The sequence below is a fragment of the Myotis davidii genome, unplaced genomic scaffold (assembly GCF_000327345.1).
Source record: "Myotis davidii unplaced genomic scaffold, ASM32734v1 scaffold962, whole genome shotgun sequence".
Taxonomy (NCBI): domain Eukaryota; kingdom Metazoa; phylum Chordata; class Mammalia; order Chiroptera; family Vespertilionidae; genus Myotis; species Myotis davidii.
The window spans coordinates 3,105,260-3,115,853 of record NW_006295559.1 but is presented as its reverse complement, the minus strand read 5'-3'; the positions used below and the strand labels follow the sequence as shown (position 1 = coordinate 3,115,853).

Sequence of the window (10,594 nt, the reverse complement as noted above, 5' to 3'; positions counted from 1 at the left end):
GGGTGGGCATCGGGAGGCCACTATGGCACGGGGCAAGCACTATGGGCAGTCTATCTGAAGTGTACCTGGCGTATAAGACGACCCCCCACTTGGAGGCATATTTTTCAGGGCCAAAAAATCGTCTTATACGCCGGCAAATACGGTATGTGACAAAGAAGCTAAAAAAAAAAAAGAAAAAAGAAAAGGAGGAGGAAAAGACACTTAATACTTCAAGAAATTTATAAAATTATTTTACAAAATAAATGTAAATCATACTTGCTGGTTTTCATCTTCCCCCTGTGATGACTAATTTTATATGCCAAGTTGACTGGGCTAAGGGATGCCAAGATAGCTGGTAAAACATTTCTGGATATGTCTATGAGGGTGTCTCTAAAAGAGATTAGCACTGGAATCGACTGAGTAAAAACATGCCTTCAACCAATGTGGTCAGCATCCAATACACTGAGGACCTGCACAGTACAAAAAGGTGGAGGAAGGGTAAATTGGCTCTTTCAGTTTGAGCTGAGATATTTGGACTCCGACTCCCCACACCCAACCCCATCATCTCAATTCTCAGGCCTTCATACTCAAAATGAATTACAGCACAGGCTTTCTTGGTTCTTCAGCTTGCAAATGGCATATCATGGGACTTAGCCTCCATAACCACATGAATCAAGTTCTATTTTATACATATGTGTGTATTCCAAAAAAAGGTATACGCATACTCTGAATAATTATAAAGGCAGAATTTATTAAAATACATTTCATTTTCAAAATTGAGCTACCAACTGTTAAAGTGTGTATACAATTTTGGTGGACACAGTATATACATAAAATATAAAATATATAATACATCATATATATATATGATGTATTGTTCATACATACACACACTGATATACATGAGTGGCCAGATTATTATGACCACCCCATCAGTACTTCGTTGGGCCACCTTTTGCCTTCAATACTGCGGCGATTCTTCTTGGCATTGACTCCACGAGATGTTGAAAGGTGATGCGAGGAACCTGACACCATGCCTGATGAATAGCACTGTCCAGTTCTGTGATGGTTGTAGAACCAGCTACCTTGGCTCTTTTTTGACTTTGCCCCACAAATGCTCAATTGGATTGAGATCTGGTGATTTTTGTGCTATTCAGACGTCGTTCCACACGAATTAAAGGGCCCAAATCATGCCAGGAAAACATGCCCCAAACCATAACACTGCCCCCACCAGCTTGAAGGGTTGTACTCACGCACGTGGGGTGCATGCTTTAATGCCGTTTCTGCCAAATTCTCACTCTGCCATCTGCATGATGCAACTGGAAATATGATTCATCAGACCACATGACTTTTTTCCAATGCTCGACTGTCCAATCCTTGTGTTCCTGTGCGAATTTGAGACGTTTTATCTTGAAAACTGCAGACAGCAAAGGTGTTTGAACAGGCCTTCGGCTACCATATCCCATACTATGCAGTGTACGGCTAATTGGCCTACAAATGTCAGGTAGTCATAATAATCTGGCCACTCAGTGTGTGTGTGTATATATATATATATATTTACATATATATTATCCCCCAGTGGTTATGTTTCTCTGCAGAACTCTAATACAACCCACAAAGCAGGAGGCAAGGCCTATATATTGTCCCACAGAACATTTCTGAGAGTTATCCTAAAATACTCACATGTGCTCATGAGCAAGACCAGTCAGCTAACAGTCACCCACCAAGGCACTTCTATGATTTTACCCTTTTGTGTGGTGTCTGAGGTCTGCTTATTCTACTTCCTCCTAATTAAAGCTGAGGGGGCCTCATCTGTTTTCCCAATCCTGGTATCACCTTTGCTCTGTACTGCTGATTACTGGTCACTACTGTCACTGGCAGGGCATCCCTGCAGCTTCCTCAGCACCTCCCGTCCCAACTTTCACTGAGCCCTGCTTCCCCTCTGCTCTAATTGCTGCTTGGTCCAGCAGCACTGCTGTCACAGATGGTGCCCATGCCTTTCTAACACTGCTAGCACAGTGCAGTCTGCAAAATGCCAGTCACTCAGTGAATTGTGGCGAAGAAGGAAAAAAATGCCTTTCTACTGGTCCCTCAGTTAGAGAATAAAGGGGCAATGCTGCTTGTCCCCATACATCTTTCAGAATGTATCCTCATTTTCCTGTTCTAATATTTTTCTTACAAGCAACCTATCCTCCTAACTCACAAGGCCTAAGAGATCTACACAAGAAAACAAAACAGACCTCAAGGTAAAGTTTAAAATGCTGCTTCTATAACAAAAGGAGTCTATTGTCTGGCTCTTTATTCTTTAGTTTTCTAAAAAAAAAAAAAAAAAAAATCCTTTTTTCCCCTATGCATCAAAGACTACCGGCAGCCATCCTGCTGGTCACTATACTCAGATATGACTGAACCCCTGCAGTTAACACAAGTGAAGTTCACACTGGAAACATGTGACCCAGAAAAGAGTCTTAAACACTAAAACAAACAAAAACTATTTAAACATGGAAACCATTTCTTACTCCATGTTTCTCATACTTAATGTATTCCATTAAAAACATTACATTGAAATTTCTGAATTACATATGTGCTGGGAGCCGGTCCATCCTTGCTGTTTCAAGGGACCTGGCATATATGGCATACTGTTCTTAATATGTTTGCTCACCTTCTTGGCACTATGTGTTTTAACCAAGGTCACCTCTCCGAGAAAGGTTGTTTCCCCAGGTAGAGATTTTCCCCTGAAGTTAGGGGGGGAATAAAACCTCTTAACGGCCAGGCAGGTAATTAATCACTTTAACTAGGAACAATCATGCTTAAGTACATAATCTTTACTCCCTGGAATGGAGATAAGAAACACCCTAACCTTTGGAATAGAGAACCCGGCTACAGAACCTGGCGACCGAACCTGGCTGGAGAACCTAAACCTGGAGAACCTGGCTGGAGAACCTAGCAAGATAACATGGACACAGAACTTGGCTGGAGATTGTGGCTAGAGATCCTGGCAAGGCTGCTGATCAACTGAACACTGTCTCTGTGTCATTCCTTCTTCGCCGACTCCGTCCACACCTCTGGAGACCCCTGGACCTGCTGGGGTTGGACCCCAGCACATATGCCACTCAAAGCAGCTTTCCCATTCATACACACACTCAAAAAAATGTCTCCCTTTTGGGAAATATTTCACAAATGAACTTTTAGAAAAAAATTTCAGTGTGATTAGGCCAAGAGTGTCACACTACTCAGCCCACAGTACTTGCAGGCAGAGGAAAGCATTCCAAAAGACATTTCCAGACAAATTCCAACAGAAAAAAGAGATGGCCGGAGAGAAGGATAGCAATCAATAATTGCCCTGGCTTAAATTTATCCCTATATGAAAGAATTTACTCTTTATGCTATGAGAACATAAGGTAAGAACAATAACTCTTCTTGCAAATTTTGTAATCTATTCAAAATCTATTTTACAAGGTAATATATACCAACAAAGTATGATTGCAAATAAGAATGAACTATGGGGGGGTAGGGGGGAATGCAGATCTGTCCAGTGTTTCTAAGTGGTTAGAGCATCGGCCATGCACCAAAGAGTCATGGGTTTGATTCCAGTCAAGGGCACAGACCTGGGATGCAGGTTCAATCCCAGGTCTAAAAATTAAAAAATCAATGGAAAAATATCCTCGGGTGAGGATTAATAACAACAAATAAAACAAACAAAAAACAACGCAAATTCTCTGAAAAAAATTTTTTTTAAATAAGTGTGCAATGAACATCAACACTACTGGTAGTTCAATTCCATTCAAAAATTGACATACATTTAAAAATTAAATTCCTGGTTTTATAAACATGATAAATCAACAAATACTTTAGGTTAGTGTATTTTTCACATCAAGCACTTTATGAAAGAAATTTTTCCTTAAACATCCATTATTGCCGTAGCCAGTGTGGGTCAATGGTTGGGCTTGTCCCATGCACCAAAAGGTTCAATTCCAGGTCAAGGCACATGCCTAGGTTGCAGCTTAGTCCCTGGTAAGGAGCATGTAGGAGGTAGCCGATCTATGTCTTACATCAATGTTTCTCTCTCTCCCTCTCCTTTCCTCTCACTCTAAAAAATAATTAGAAAATCTTCTTTAAAAATCCATTATTAACAAAGTGTTCAATCACTAAAAACAGAACACTATTTTTCTTCATTTATTTTGATACTTTTACCCATCTCATAAATTATGTACTTCTTGGATTTTAGCAACCTATCCTCCTAGAATTTTCATATTTTGGTGGATAAAAGGGAAATCTTATATAATAAAAGGCTAATATGCAAATTGTCCCCTTAGGAGTTCGACTGACCAGGAGTTCGACCGCTCACTATGACATGCGCTGACCACCAGGGTGGGGCGCAGGATGAAGGAAGGCCCCGTCCAGCAGCTGGCAGAAGGAAGGCCCTGCCGGCCCTTATTGCCCGCCAGGCGTAGGGACCCTACCCATGCACAAATTTTGTGCACCGGGCCTCTAGTATAAATATATCTATTTAAAAGTGGATGACTTTAAAATTGATCTTTACAACATATACATCCCATGTTTTTAAATACTTTAAAAAAACAAAAACGAAGGGGAGAGCAAAAAGGCTTCAAAAGCATGAAGGAAATACAAATGAACAAGTACTGAGGCAGTATGGTGTAAACTTTAGGTAATTTTAAGTAAACTTTAGGTAATTTTCTAAAATATTTTAATTTAGAAGAAAAATCTCAATTCATTTATAAATATATTTTTAAAAATAGCACACTATACCTTCGAGAATCTGGATAGTGGCATTTTTAAACAAGCAGCAACAACAGAAGAAAATATATAAAACACCTCCTCCTTTTGCCGCATTTATTCAATTTGTGGACTCCTACTGCAAATGATTCTTGAGACAATATTATAAAAGATTTATAAAACAAAATGGATAAATATGACCATTTATTTAAAATTCAAGCAATTTTTCAAATCTCTATTTCTATTCAGAGTGTCCAATTATCTACAAGATATATACTGGCTGCAATACAAGCTATTATGATTGATTTTTCTAAAAACAAAAATACCAGCACATATATACACATAATGAATCTTATCTCCCTTCAAAGTACCCATTTTGGGCAGCTATGTATCAATTCCACTGAAGAAAAATAAAAAAGAGGCATTCCTAAAATACTTTGATTAATGGATTATGTATACATCTTCCCAAGGGGACGACTTCAAAGGGAATAACACACATTTGAATAAACAGACTCTGATATATTTGTTTAAAAATTCACCTAATTTATAGTCACATGTAATATAGAAAACAAGCTGTAAAAGACATAAAGTTCTCTGAACAAATAAATTTCCATTTGAAATTTAAACATTCAAAATAAATATTTTCTTGCCACCCAATAGTAAGAAAATGGAAAATGATAAGGTATAGGAAGGTAAGTATTATAAAGTCAAATAAGGATGAAAGGCCATTATGTTTACCATCTTTTGAGAATTAAGTGACTACTGAGGATGAAGAAAAAGACCTTCAAACCTACAGCAAACATTCTATAACAAACAGCAACAAATTCACTGGAAGTAGTCTTTAAAGTTTGCACTGATATATTATGTTTTACGAAGCATTACTTCATCTTTTACTTTCAGTTGTAGTATATGCAGAAGTGATTCCAACTAATAAAAATTCATCAAAAAATGCAACTCATGTTCAAATAACACTACGTATAGAAAAGCAAACTGCTGTCAATTCAATTTTAGCATCTAAAAGACAGTAATTTTTACTCTACCCATGCAATGTTTTGAAATAGATATAATTTAAAACCCTGTAACTTGTAATTACTATATTTATGCATCTATAGAAACATCCACACAAACAATTTAAAATCATATATTTTCTTCAATTCATCTTAATATAAAACCTCTTCCCAAAGTAGTTCTTATTTTTAAAAATTTTATTACAAGGCATGTAATTTTACCTTTTTTGTTTATTTGTTATGAAAATGCTACAAAACGAATATGTTGACCACAAATCCTGGGTGTTCAATGCCTTCAATCAAATCACTGCAATTAATATGAAATTCTAAATACAGAATATAATACCACATAAATACTATAACAGCCAAGTCCTGTCTAAGAAGCCATATGTTTTTTCCCATTGTTCAAAAAAAGGAGATGACTTCCCGTCACTTATGTTTCTGATTAGCAAGGTGATTTATGCCACAATCACTAAAAATGCCAGCAAGTGAATGAGAAAATGCATAGTGACTGCACCAGATGTGCACAATAAACAGGAATCCCATTGTAATCTCTGGTACTTAGTTTATATGAAGGTAATGTAGGAAACACTCTTGGATATGGCAAAGTCACTCTTTTTTTACATTTGACTATAAATGATATGAAATAAATTGTGTGTTTTATACTTTATGGCATGCATACATTGATAAATTAGGTACCGTTTTGTATCCCGACTTATCTACAAGACAAACCTGGCTAAGATCATGGGGATTAATTGCTTCAGAAGTGTGAAATGCAGCTTTTCCATTCTTTTCTGCACACTCAGTGAAGAAACAATGATTAATCACTGTTTAACTATTCTCTTGAGGATCTATAAGATTGCCAAAGCAGGACTTATCCTCATAAATCCAAAAAATACAGGTTTAGATTTGTTGCCAACAACTGAAAGAACATGAACTTAAACCCATTTGTTATCAGATTAAAATAATGTCAAGGTTTAGAACCCCACTGGTACACGATTCCCTTTTAATCGGTGACTTCAGTAGGAAATTAGATCAACACAAAGTATAATGAAAGCATGTGCATTTCATAAAGTAATAAATATATCTTTTAAAAATTATAAAATATCTACAGCCTAATAAAGTCAAACAACATACTACTGAACTTGAGCTGATAACCATCCTTATCTACATAAATACTTCAATTCCTCTGTGCTATTTATAAAAATTAAAATACATGCTGTCAGATGAAAAACAATTTTCAAATGGTTATTTCACATGGAAAATGACTACTTATTCCAAGACATTTTATTCCAGACAGCTATAGCTGAATGACAATTATGTGTATAAAATTATTTAGCTCCAATAGTACCACCATATATACTTATAAGCCTTTATAAGACTGAAAATGGAAAACTCAAAACTTTAAGCCTGTACTATATATGATCCAAAAATATGTAACATTTTGCACAGAAGTACATAAGAAGAGAGGTTTCAAATATATTCCAAGTAATTAAGGCTTTCAAAATATCTTCAGCCAATATTCACTACATTCTGAAGAAATTAAGTAACTTGTAAGTTGAGGCAAAATTATTGTTCACTCTATAAAACTCTGAGAACATATTTTTAATAACTGAAACCTCATTCTGTGTCAATAAAACATTAATATCATAATGGTTAAATCATTACAAATTAAAATTTTTTAAATCCCCTTTAAATGAGTCAGCTGTTCATAAACTATAAAGTATTCCTAAATGGGAATAATCTAAAATAAAAATTCAAATTTCTATGTAAAATAAAAACAGTTCTCAATTATAAAGGTTCCATTTTCTATTTGTCTGATTATATGTTCGTATCACTTTTTCTTTCCAATTCATGATGCTTCTTTCAGGTCTACGAGGTACCACAAAAGTCTAGCAGAACTACAGGAACAGGAGGTCAATTTCACTGTTCATTGTCTTTTTAAAAGTGAATGACAGAAAGAGAAAGTGAAACATATTCTGTATTTCCCACATTTCACTTTTATTTTAAGTTAGCTGTTACTTCATTATCAAAAAAATGAGAGTTATGCCTAGCTCGTGTGTATTAAAAACCTAAAAAACTTCACAAATAAACTTCCTAAAAAATTGATTTTCCTGACATGAACCATTTTTTAAAAGAAAACATTTTAAAGTGACATTTATTTCAGATTAACTGAGTATCTACCACAGAGTGAATAGTTAATACATATTTGTTAATAATATTAGATGCATTCACATTGCATCTGCTCTTGAAGCTGATGACATGTTTAGAGTCAATAGAAAGACAATTACCCTTTCAAGAACTTCTCCCTACATCCCCAAATATCTTCTCCAATTAAAATATTTCAATTCAGCCCTGGCCGGTTTGGCTCAGTGGATAGAGCGTCAGCCTGCCTACTGAAGGGTCCTGGGTTCGATTCTGTTAAGCGCTTAACATATATATATATTTCAAATCAATGAAACATTTAGGAAGAACCATCCTTCTATGTTACTCAAATTATACCACTAGCATAAAACCGCACAGAGATAATAGTTTGCCTTGAAAAAAACTATTAGGATGGAATTGAAGGTTCTGGGACAGATGTCCTATTAGCTGCTATATTTTGGACAAGTTTGAGAAGAATTGGCATTAATTCTACTTTAAATATTTGATAGAATTCACCAATGAAGCCATGTGGTGTTGTACCTTTCTTTGTTGGGAGGTTTTTTGTTTGTTTGGGTTTTTTATATACACCAGACTTCCTAAGACAACATATTACTTTTATAATCAGAAAAATGCTTGTAATCTTTTAAAAGGGTAAAAAAAAAAGCTACATAAAATAAGAATGGGTACTAGAAGAGACCACTTTGGGAAAATATCTGGGTTATTCTAAGCTGATATGAAAAAGATAAAAATGTTTTAAATCAAGAATGACTTAAAGACATCAGCATATATAATTTATGTAGGTGGGGCAAATAGGAAGAGAATAAAGAAATACACACCTTGTATAAGGATGATTCTATCAAAGATTGTCCCCAGTTCAAATTTTGAGTAATATTTGTATCTATTCTTACTATAGAAGAACCTTGGAGTTTCCCAGCAGTTACCCAGTTCTTTCACCAAATCATTTGATAGCTTGTACTGAATGGAGAAAGATGAAACGCACAGAGGAGACAGGATAAAAGCAATCTGACAGAGACAGACATCAAATTGCCTGATTCCATTTACCTTTTTAACACGTCAGTCATGAACAAATATACAAATGATCTAAGGCAGGGGTCCTCAAACTACGGCCCGCAGGCCACATGCAAATACAAATATTGTATTTGTTCCCGTTTTGTTTTTTTACTTCAAAATAAGATATGTGCAGTGTGCACAGGAATTTTATTCATAGTTTTTTTTTAAACTATAGTCCGGCCCTCCAACCGTCTGAGGGGCAGTGACTGGCCCCCTGTTTAAAAAGTTTGAGGACTCCTGATCTAAAGCATGGTATCTGAAATTATAAAAGTGATCTGTTATTGGATAGGGAAATAAATTTAGTTATAAGCACCAGCATGTATTAAATAAAACATACAAAAATATAATAGAAAAGAGCACAGCCTGATAGTCAGGCTAAAAACTCTGAACTTTTGTTTCCGTTTCATTTGTACATTTGCACCTGTGGGAAATGGCTTAAAATGTAAATTTTATTTCTTACTATAAATTGTGGTTAAAAAAAAATGGGGGGGACTAAGTGCTACCTAAGATACCTTCAACTCTAAGTTCAATCATTCTAATCTTGCTTCTCTAACAAATTAATGATTGTTGGAGGGAGGGAAGAAAGAAAAAGGAAAGAGATGGATACAAAGAGCATTCCCTAAAGAAAGTGCTAAGTCTGCTGATTGAAATACACTTTAACGTCCCCTTGAAGGCTCAGATAAAGGAGAAAGAAAACAAGTAAGAAAAGGAAAAGACTGGAAGCTGGTGAACAGATACGAGGTGGAGAGAAACAGGTCAGGTATCTCTATGTAACTATGTTAGAGGGCAACATTATTCCTTAAAGGAGCCTATAATCAAAAACCAGTAGAAGTGTATCAACACACACGTATGCACACCCACAAGTACATACGTACACATATTTTTTGTACAGGAATCTATGAACGAACACATCATTATAGCAAGGGTATTGTTGAAATGAAAGGTTATGCCCCCTAAAACTCAGGTGTTGAAATCTGCCTTCCCAAAGCAATGTGTTAGGAGTAATGCCTTTGGGAGGTAATTAAGTCATGAGGGTGCAGCCCTCATGAATGATTTTAATGCGCTTGTAAGAAGAGACCCCAGAGAGCTCTCCCTTTCCTTCTACTATGTGAGGACACAGTGAGAAGACAACCATCTTCTCACCAGACACAGAATCTGACGGTACTTTGATCTTGGACTTCCCAGCCTTCAGAACAAGTGAAAAATAAATTTCTGTTGTTAACAGGTCACCCAGTCTATGGTATTTTTGTTATAAAGCCTGAATAAAGTAAAGCAGGTCTTAAATAATATTAAATTTGTAAAGGTAAACTTTGAATAAGTATATGCTTACCTTTTAGAAGAACTTTATTGATCCACAAATCTAACTGCCACTTGAAAATGCATGCTCTTGTTATGTGTCAAAGAATTCTTCAGGCTTGGTATAACAAAGTTCTCTGAATACAAGTCTTAGTTGGAAATTGGAAGTAAAGAAGAATCAGGAAATAAAGATCAGCAGAGTTCTTCAACTAAGCTGCTGGAAAATCAGCAAACACCTGGAAAATAAACAAATAAAATAGCTTGAAATATTCCTATTCCAGAAGGAACCTTAAACCAGAGCAAAAATGCAAAAGGCAGGCTGAAAAAAATGTGTCATAATATTTTAGGTTTTTAGGGGACAA

General features: G+C 35.8%; 1 protein-coding gene across 13 annotated transcripts in view; it reads right to left on the bottom strand.

Moving 5' to 3' along the window:
• TBC1D5 (TBC1 domain family member 5) overlaps positions 1 to 10,594 on the bottom strand; it is a 431,389-nt gene that overhangs the window by 325,804 nt on the left and 94,991 nt on the right. For all 13 annotated transcript variants that reach the window (XM_006770168.2, XM_015568088.1, XM_015568082.1 and 10 more), the window contains one exon: positions 10,267 to 10,468. The gene's annotated coding sequence lies outside the window, so the exon portion shown is untranslated. The remainder of the gene's footprint in view (positions 1 to 10,266; positions 10,469 to 10,594) is intronic.